Genomic DNA, 9,063 nt, shown 5'->3' on the forward strand with positions numbered 1-9,063 from the left:
CGGTATGATTGTTATGTTTGGACTTACTCTGTCATATAACTTGTTACAATTTGTATGTGCATTATGGTATAATTCATATCTTTTCTACTTGGTGTACTCTCTTTGCTTTGGGAAAAAAAAAACTTCCTTTTGGCATTTAGGAAGGTTTCTATTTTGATTCTAGTCATGTCTTTGTATTAATATTTTGTAGGATTTGTAATCCCCTGGTTTTTTTTAAACTCTTACTATGTGGGCATCAATTTTGGATCCTATCCTTTAATTCTCACCTATTAGTAAATGGGAGTCATTGTTCTTTTTGTACATTCCCCTTTTTCTCTCCTTTTTAATTGCATTTTTCTACTTTATCAAAACATAGATGGTCTAAATTCTACAATTAAATAGATGAAATGCTTCTGATGATTCCTTCTGATGAGTCCTAAGTATGCTCAACCACCTATTGGTTGCATGAAGCTCATCCTCTAGGTGTTTTGTTTTGTTTTTTATTACACAATTAGATAGTATTACACCATATACTACCATTATAGTAGTATAGTAGTGTTATATTACACATTTATCTAGTATTCTCTGATTTTTTTGTATGTTCAACATTATTTTCCTTGTAGTGTTGATACTTAAAGGATATCTTGGTTGTGTAAAATATTCTTGGTCAACATTTTCTTTTCTTCAGTTTCTTGAAAATGTAGCTTCACTGTTGTCTTGCTTTATATGTTGCTGTTACACATTTTTTTTTGTTGTCGTTTATGTTGAAAAGTCTGATATCGGTCTAATTCTCTTGTCTTAATATTATTTCACTTTTGTTTTTGTTTTTAGCCTGGAAGCTCTGAGAATTTTCAGAGTCTATTAGTTTTATTAGGATATGTATCAGAGTTGACCATTCCAGGTCGATTTTCCTGGTACCTGATGTGCCCTTTCTGTGTAGATTGAGGTCTTCTTTTATTTCTGGAAAGTTTTCTTGGATTATAATTTTAAACATTAACCTTATTGCATTGTTTTTGTCCTTTGGGACATCAATTAAACATATGGTGGACCCTCTTTGCCTGTCTTCCATTTCAACTACTTTCTCTGTGTTTTTTTTTAAACTTTCTTTCTTTAATTTTTATTTGCATTTTTCCCCTTGATTTTCTTTAAGATCCTTTATTAAATTTTTATCCAAGTCTGCTTTCTCTTGGGCACCTTGTAATATAATCTTTTGGTATATATACATATATATTTTTTCTGTTTCTGCATTCAATCAACTCTCATTTCTTTCTCCTTATTTTTGTGCATTTCTGTTCTTAGTACTTGTACTTATGATTCAGTCTCCTTTTTTCATATACCATACACTTATCTGATGATATTTTATTTAGTTGGGGTGTATTGGTACAGTTTTCTTTAGCTTCTTGGTTTCCTCTTTGGAGGGAGTGGGGATTTTCAGTAGCAGAAATGAATTGTGTTGATGTTGGGGAAAGAGAAAACTAGTGCACCTTGTTTCTTTTTTATTATACGAGATACTTAATGTTCTCTTTGTATTTTGTTTCCTTCTCCTGTCTCATTCTTCTCTGGGTGCAATGCTTTACCAAAGCTTCCATTTCCATTCCTGTGTCTTCTGTGCAGCTAATGTTGGGAATCATCCATCATATGCCCACCTGGGTATACCCACCATATACCAAAATTCTGTGTTCAGAATTTTGTCATTTATGTTGTACTTTCTCTTTCTAGGGATGATTTTACTTTTGCTGTTCCTAACTCCTCTATTTCTTTCTAGTCCTTTCCACAGAATCTTTTAAACTTCCCCTTACTTGCCCTATTCATTCATAGGCATGCCATCAGCAAAAGAGAAGTGAGAGTCTGTTGGAATTGTTCTTCTCTACTTACACGTCATTTGACGGTTGCAGCGTTCTCTGTCTGCTAGTAATACTGAAGGTATAAGTCACCTAAGGTCTAACTTACTCTCCTTGTTGAATTTATCATTTTATTTAGGAGGTTGTGGGGATATACAGAATCAGACAGGCACCATTATTCTCCAAACCTGAAGTTTCCTTTCCAGTTTTAAAAATAATTTTGCCAGTTTGTGAAATCCAAAATCCCTGAGACCTATGGATTAAAAGATTGGGTCTTAGAGATAAATCATTCACTCTGTTTTTCACTGGGGCAAATTCAGCAGAAAGCGGTTGGTTCTTTCTTCTCAGTTTTCCCTGTCCCCTTTGCCCATAAGTAGCACTAATAGAAAATAAGCTCTGTTTTTCTCTTTTCCCTAGTCTCGGTATTCTTGCTGTTAACTTGCAGGTTAACTTGGGATACAAATTTCTGTTCTGAGAAAGTTCTAAGTGGCATACTCATGTTGCCAAAATGGAATCCTTGTGGACTTTGAATTATTAAATAATGTGACTAAATTCAATGATTTTCGAGTCATCCAGTGAACTATGCATACCAATTGTGATAAAAGATATAATAGTATGCCTTTGGAATAATACCTAGTGTTTTTAATGATGTCTAAGCCCACTGGCTGCCGCTGCCATAATACAGTACCATAAACTGCATGGTTTAAACAACAAAAATGTGTTTTCTCACACATTCCAGTCTGGAGGCTGGAAATCTGAGATCAGGGTGCTGGCATGGTTAGGTTCTGGTGAGAACATTTTTTCTGGCTTGTTTCTTCCTGGCTGCCTTCTTACTGTGTTCTCACATGGCAGAGAGAGAGAAAGAGGGGAATGGGAAGAGGAAGAGGAAGCACCATCTGGTATCTTTTATAAGGGCACTGATCTCATCATGAAGGCCCTACCCTCATGACTTCATCTAAACCTAATTGTGTCCTAAAGGTCCCATCTCCAAATACCATCATATTAGGGCTGCAACATAGGAATTGTGGATGGCACAATTCAGTGTATAGCTTCATTCAAGATACTGCCTGCTTGGAGTATGGAACTCAAGATTTATGTGGCAAGCAAAGTCTGGTACCTACGGTTGAATAGAACAGCATTCTTGGAAACAGCAAAACTAAGTTCTACTGTTGATATTATGTGATAAGATGGACACAAGTCCCACAAAGAATTGAGAAAGAAAGCACAGGAAATACCAGTCAAAAGAAATAGTGAATGCTCATTAATGAATTGCCATAAAACAGGGCAACACCACAGAGGAAAACAGTAAAAGATGAAGATGTAATACTAGTATACTAGTTATTCTGGAAAACGTCCCATGAGGGAAAAAAAAAAAAAAAAAAAAACAACTGACTCAGACATAAGGATATAGAAAGTCCTTACTTCCAGGTTGTTACACTTTACTAGAAGACTATTGGTAAAGGGAAATTACATTGTAAGTTTTATTTTCATGAAACTTATGGGTGGAATAACTTCTTATTACTGGCTGTGTAACCTTACATAAATTATAACTTCCTGAATTTAACTTTCCTCATCTATAAAATTTGGGACACATAAGAGATACCCCAAAATATAACCCCCCCCCCCCCCGCCATTTCTTTTACTCTCTTTTAAGTTTACCTCTGTTGTATTTTGCCCTTGGCTCCCTCTCTGCTTTCTCTCCTCTAGAAGATGATGGGATGGAAGATGGGCAATAGGACTTTATATTAGTTAGATTTATTATAAGGAATTGCCTTATGTCATTATGGTGGCTGGCAAATCCCAAGATCTACAGGGTGAGTTGGCAGGCTAGAGACCCAGGAGAGTCAATGATTTAGTTCCAGGTCAAGTCTGAAGGCCTGAGAAGTGGGAGAACTTTGGTGCAGTGCCCGTCTGAGGACAGGGAAAAAAAAACACAAAAAACTGATAACTGAGTTTGAAAGTCATCAGGTAGGACAGAATTCTCTCTTACTTAGGGGACGGTCAGACTTTTTCTTCTGGTCAGGCCTTCAACTGATTGAATGAGGCCCACCCACACGACAGAAGCGATAAATTCTAGGCAATCTATGATTTAAATGTTAATCTCATCAAAAATACTCACACAAAAGCACCCAAAATAATGTTTGATCAATTAGCTAGGCAATCCCTGATCTACTCAAGGTCACTCTGCAAGGAGGGAGGAAGTCCATAGGGGAAAATAAATTAGGACTACAGGGAAAATATCCTATAGGAGGAATCCAAACATTACCTTATAAATGTTCCAAAATCTTTTACTCAGCATGAATTAAGAGACTTGTTATTGTTTTGTAAAGATGCAAAAATAAGAAAGCAAACAGTGCTTCAGAAAAGGTGTCCCTTCACCTGGGCACATTGCCTGGAAAGCTACAAATTAGCAGTAGGACGTAATTCCAAAGGAAATTTGAAAAAGAAGAAATTACACAGATTGAATTCTAAACGGAATTAAGATTTCTGTGGTGGTGAAAACAGCTGAATACCGCTCTGCTTCTCCGACTTTCTTGATCGGCATTTGTATCTGACCCTTTTATGATGTTTATGCATTTCCCTTTCCTATTAAGCTTTTTCCAAAAATTGTTTGAGAGTTGTTATGATTTTGACAGTTTGACATTTATATTCCAAGCAAAAGTGCTAAGCTTTTTCAAGCATGTATACTAAGGTCTTTGAGAAAATAAACCCAGTCATTTGCTACCACTGCAGGGAAATAGCAGTCATCTTTCTAAATCAAATCGGCTATTCACAAACTTATTTAATACCTCATTGTACTCTGTAATTATGCTACGGTGTCTGGTTTTGCAAGTATGAATAGGAAGTTATTCTCTGCATACCAGTCTACTCGCTAACATCTTTTTTATCCTCTTTTTCCGGTGGTACTCACAGGTGCTAGATGAGGGACCTTGGTTTCCTCCAGATGCCTCTTCTGAAGGAAACTGCCCCACCATGGTCATTGCTGAAGGGAAAGGATCTTGGCTATTTCTGTCACTCTTCCTAGCTGTACTGATTGGAACAGTGGGAGATTAAGCCAAAGGTATACAGTGAGGCGATAAAGCAAAAGGAACACACATGAGCCAACGTCAGGAGGAAGCAGAAACCATGGGTAAAGGTGAGGTGAAGCAAGTTGATCAGAGGGTAAGTTGTCAGTTTGTAGTGAAGGAATGTAGAAATACAAAAAGAAACAGCTGTCGAGTTGCTCAAGTGACATTTAGGTGAACATTCAATTGATTGCTATTGAGATAAAATAATCCAATTCCCAGCCCTTGTTTGGTTCCTGAATGATCTTCATCAAACTTGGCAGTGCTGTAATTCCTTACTTCTGAGTGCCTAATATGTCTCTCTTTCTCTGGCTCTCTCTCTCTCTCCCCATCCTTCCTCTATATAACAAATCCCCATCACTTGGCTACCTAAGTGAGCTTGTTTTTTATAACCAAAATGGCCTGATCTACATTGCCTCATGGGTAGCTGTATTCGTGGAGTACTGATTATTAAGCACTCATATTTATTTTCCTAATGCTAAAACACTAGATTTATTCTCTTATTTTCCCTATTTCCCCCAATATATGCCCCCCCCCCACTTTCTTTGCTGATAATTTACCACTAAAATGAAGGAAAGGGGAGAAAAAGGAAGTAGACAGTGTAATTAGGCATTCCTCTTCTTTCTGTTGGTCTGCACAGCTACCAGCTAGAAAGCTCCCCTGGCTAATCAGATTTTTCTTGTAATTTAGAAAAGAACGATCCCTAAAATTCTACCTATAACTAGTTAATTGAAAATAGCTAGATTTGTTTTCCACTTTTTCTTTCCTAAGAGGAAAAAGAAGAAGAAGAAGAAGAAGAAGAAAAAAAAAAGATACTTCTCTGTTCCCAGGTAAAAGGAAAAAAAAAAAAAAAGAAAAAGAAATAACCTTTACCTATTCCTTTGCTGTCTTTGTGTTCAAAATACAAAAAGGCAGAGAAATCTGGGAAAATGATTTCACACCTAAGGAAACACTCCAGCATTTATGGCCTGTTCTTGATCGACACGTCACTTAGCTGGTTCTCAAAAACCTACGTCCAACAATTCCAAAAGCACACTTTAACCTTTTAACCTTGCACATGCACTAGTATTTCCAACAAGACAAATGTTACCTTCCTCGTTGTTTATATCTGTTATAGGTTATTAGGTTATAGGTAACAAAACTCTAAGTAATGTTTAAATAAATGGTTGGTTTTTTTTAACATAGGAAATCTTGAAAAAAACAAAACAGTTGCTGATGTTGGTTAAGGGGCTTAAGTATTAATTTTCTGACATTTTTGTTGTTTTTTCCCTCTGCTATTCCAGTCATCCTGTCAGCATACAGGGCAGGATGAAGAGAAGAGGGAGTACCTTTCCTGTTTTATTTAAAGCAAAAGACTTTCCAAGGTCCCAACAGGCTTCCACGTATGGTTTCATTGTCCAGACTGTGTCATTATGTCACATGGCCATTTCTGCCTGGAAGGGAATCTGGGAAGGCAAGCTGTCTTTCCTGGTGTTGGCCACAATGTTGTATATGCAACGGGGTTCTACTAGCAAGGCAGACGCCAGAAGGGGATGTTGGATAGGAAACCCAAATTGCTGGCAAGATAGCTAGGAGGAAGATGTTAATGGGTCCTTTAGTAGCCTTTCTGAGCCTCAGAGATGCCTTGGTATCTGACCTTTTGTAAACTTGCTCTCTCCACATTAATTCCAGGAATTATAAGGAGAATCCAACTAAGGAAACTGTTCAATCACCAATGCTTCACTGTTGCAAATGTTTATACTCAATAGCCAATACTATGAGAAACAAGCAATATTATGAGATGCAGACTCCACTGGAGAATGGGCACTGTCATGGGTACCTGGGTGGCGAGGAGGGGTGCTGTGTGACTCCTGGATATAAAAGCTGAACTGACCCCAGAGCCAGTGGCTTCCATGAGGGAGGCTTGTCCTCATAAACTCAGCAGGACATCAGTGGTGCTTCACCTGCTTGAGCTCAAATTCTGAAATTTTCACTGTTAACTTTTAGCTTGAAAATATTTCAAAACTACATTAACTGTAAGAATAGTGCAATAATATCTATGTATGTGTGTGTTGATAGCTGTTATAGAAGATCATTATTATTGAGTATAGCACTGTAGGATAATCCTGTACTTATTTATCTCACCCTACTAGAGACAGGACCAGTTTGGCTTTGTCACTTTATATCACCAGTGCTGAACGCTATGCTTGGCACATAGTATCAATGTATGAAAAGGAACGACTAAGCAAAAAAAGAACTACATTTCAATTGTATTCTTTTCAAAGAATCCACTTGCCATTAAGTGTTAAAATCTCCACTGGCAATGTAACAAGAGTTCCTGGTAGTTCAGGGTTCAGCATCGGAAAAAAAAAAAAAAAAAAAGTACTTACTGCCAGTATGAATGCAGTAATACCACCTAGAACATAGCATCTTTTTTTTTTTTTTTTTTTGGTGGGGGGGGGGGGGAAGCCCCTATAGAGCATTCTTATACTTCACCCTCTCCCCCTTTTTAAAACTAAGTACTGGAGGGGAGTTTTACAGATCATGTGATTTAGTCTTCTAATTCTACTCATGAAGATTCTGAAACCAGAGAAGTTGAGTAACTTCCCCAAGTTCATGCAGCTGGTTATTGTCATAAATTTACATCATTTTTTTTTTCTGTTAGTTGAGACCTGACTCACTTCTCTAAATGTAGCATCCTGCTTGGTACATTTATCTGCCAGACCATTACCATCTTTGTACTTTCCCAAAAGGGGGCATGAACTCTTCCCTGAGCTAAGTGGCTCCACCACACCACACGCACACACACACACACACACACACACACACACACACCTGAGGTGACCATGAACACACATAATCAGCACTCCCATCATCTGCTCAACACACATGTAACTCCCTGCCTCATTCAAGAGTATATTTGTAAAGCTTGTCTTTAAAGGACCTCATGTTTTTCAGACATTGGCAAAAATGAATCTTGAAAATTACAACATCAAAATATGTTGAGTAAATTAAGATCCATTTTCTCTGACAGTATTTGGTCTAGGCAATGATTGCAAAACTCCATCTGCATTTTGTAAGATGACTTCTCTGTGAGCACACTTGGAACAGCTTGATTTAGGAGTGTCCTTCCGGTATTAATTTGACTATCGCTGCTCCTGCCGCAGAGAAATAGAGCCCCTTGGTCCTTAGGGCTCTTCATCAGAGCACCATGTTTGGGAGCATTGTGTTCTGTGGGAAATATTTATTGAGGCAGCGTTCTCTCTCAGGCTCACAGCTTTCAATCTTTTAAAGTACAGTTTGTCTCAGAACTTTGCTATAAGTTTTGAATTCCTTTTTATTGCCTTTTTCCCTTTGCTTTCCTAGACAGAATTTCTTAGAGTAAACAAAGGTAAAATGGCAGCATTTTTCATAGTAGTTTGGATTTTTTTGTTTCTTTGTGTGTGTGATCAGTGGAAGAATGGCACAGGAAAAAAGAATATATGAAATATATAATATACATTATGAATATATGATTCATAATATGAAATATATGATATATTATATATTATGATATACATAAAATAATATATATATTATATGACAATTCCTTTTTCTTTGAGCTCCTTTTTATTTATTAAACATTCATTTGGGGCACTGGGGTGGCTCATTCAGTTAAGCATCTGACTTTGGCTCAGGTCACGATCTCATGGTTCATGAGTTCAAGCCCCACATTGGGCTCTCTGCTGACAGCGTGGAGCCCACTTTGGATCCTCTCTGCCCACCCCTCCTCTGCCCTTCCCCTGCTTGTGTGCTCTCTCTCTCTCTCTCAAAATTAAATAAACATTTAAAGAACACATTCGTTCAATAAATATTTATTTGATGCTTACTATGTGCCAAGCTAGCTAGCTGTGCTAGGTACCTAATAAATATATTATTATAATGATTATATTTACATTTTACATTAGTTTATACATAATATACATAATAAGCATGGTAACATAAGCTGTCTTGTATTTTCAGACCTCATTTGAATGTCAAAGCAGGTGTTTGAAGTGGTCATGTAGGAATTATTCTCTCCACTTATGACTGTAGAAACTGAAGCCCAAAGAAAATATATGTCCAGAGTTACATGGATATGGTGAGGACTGCATGAAAATCCAGCTTTCCTGACTCTGACCTTGGATCTCTTGTCCCATAGTATTTTATCCCTTTTGGAG

The sequence above is a fragment of the Panthera leo genome, chromosome C2 (genome assembly GCF_018350215.1).
Source record: "Panthera leo isolate Ple1 chromosome C2, P.leo_Ple1_pat1.1, whole genome shotgun sequence".
NCBI classification, from domain to species: Eukaryota; Metazoa; Chordata; class Mammalia; order Carnivora; family Felidae; genus Panthera; species Panthera leo.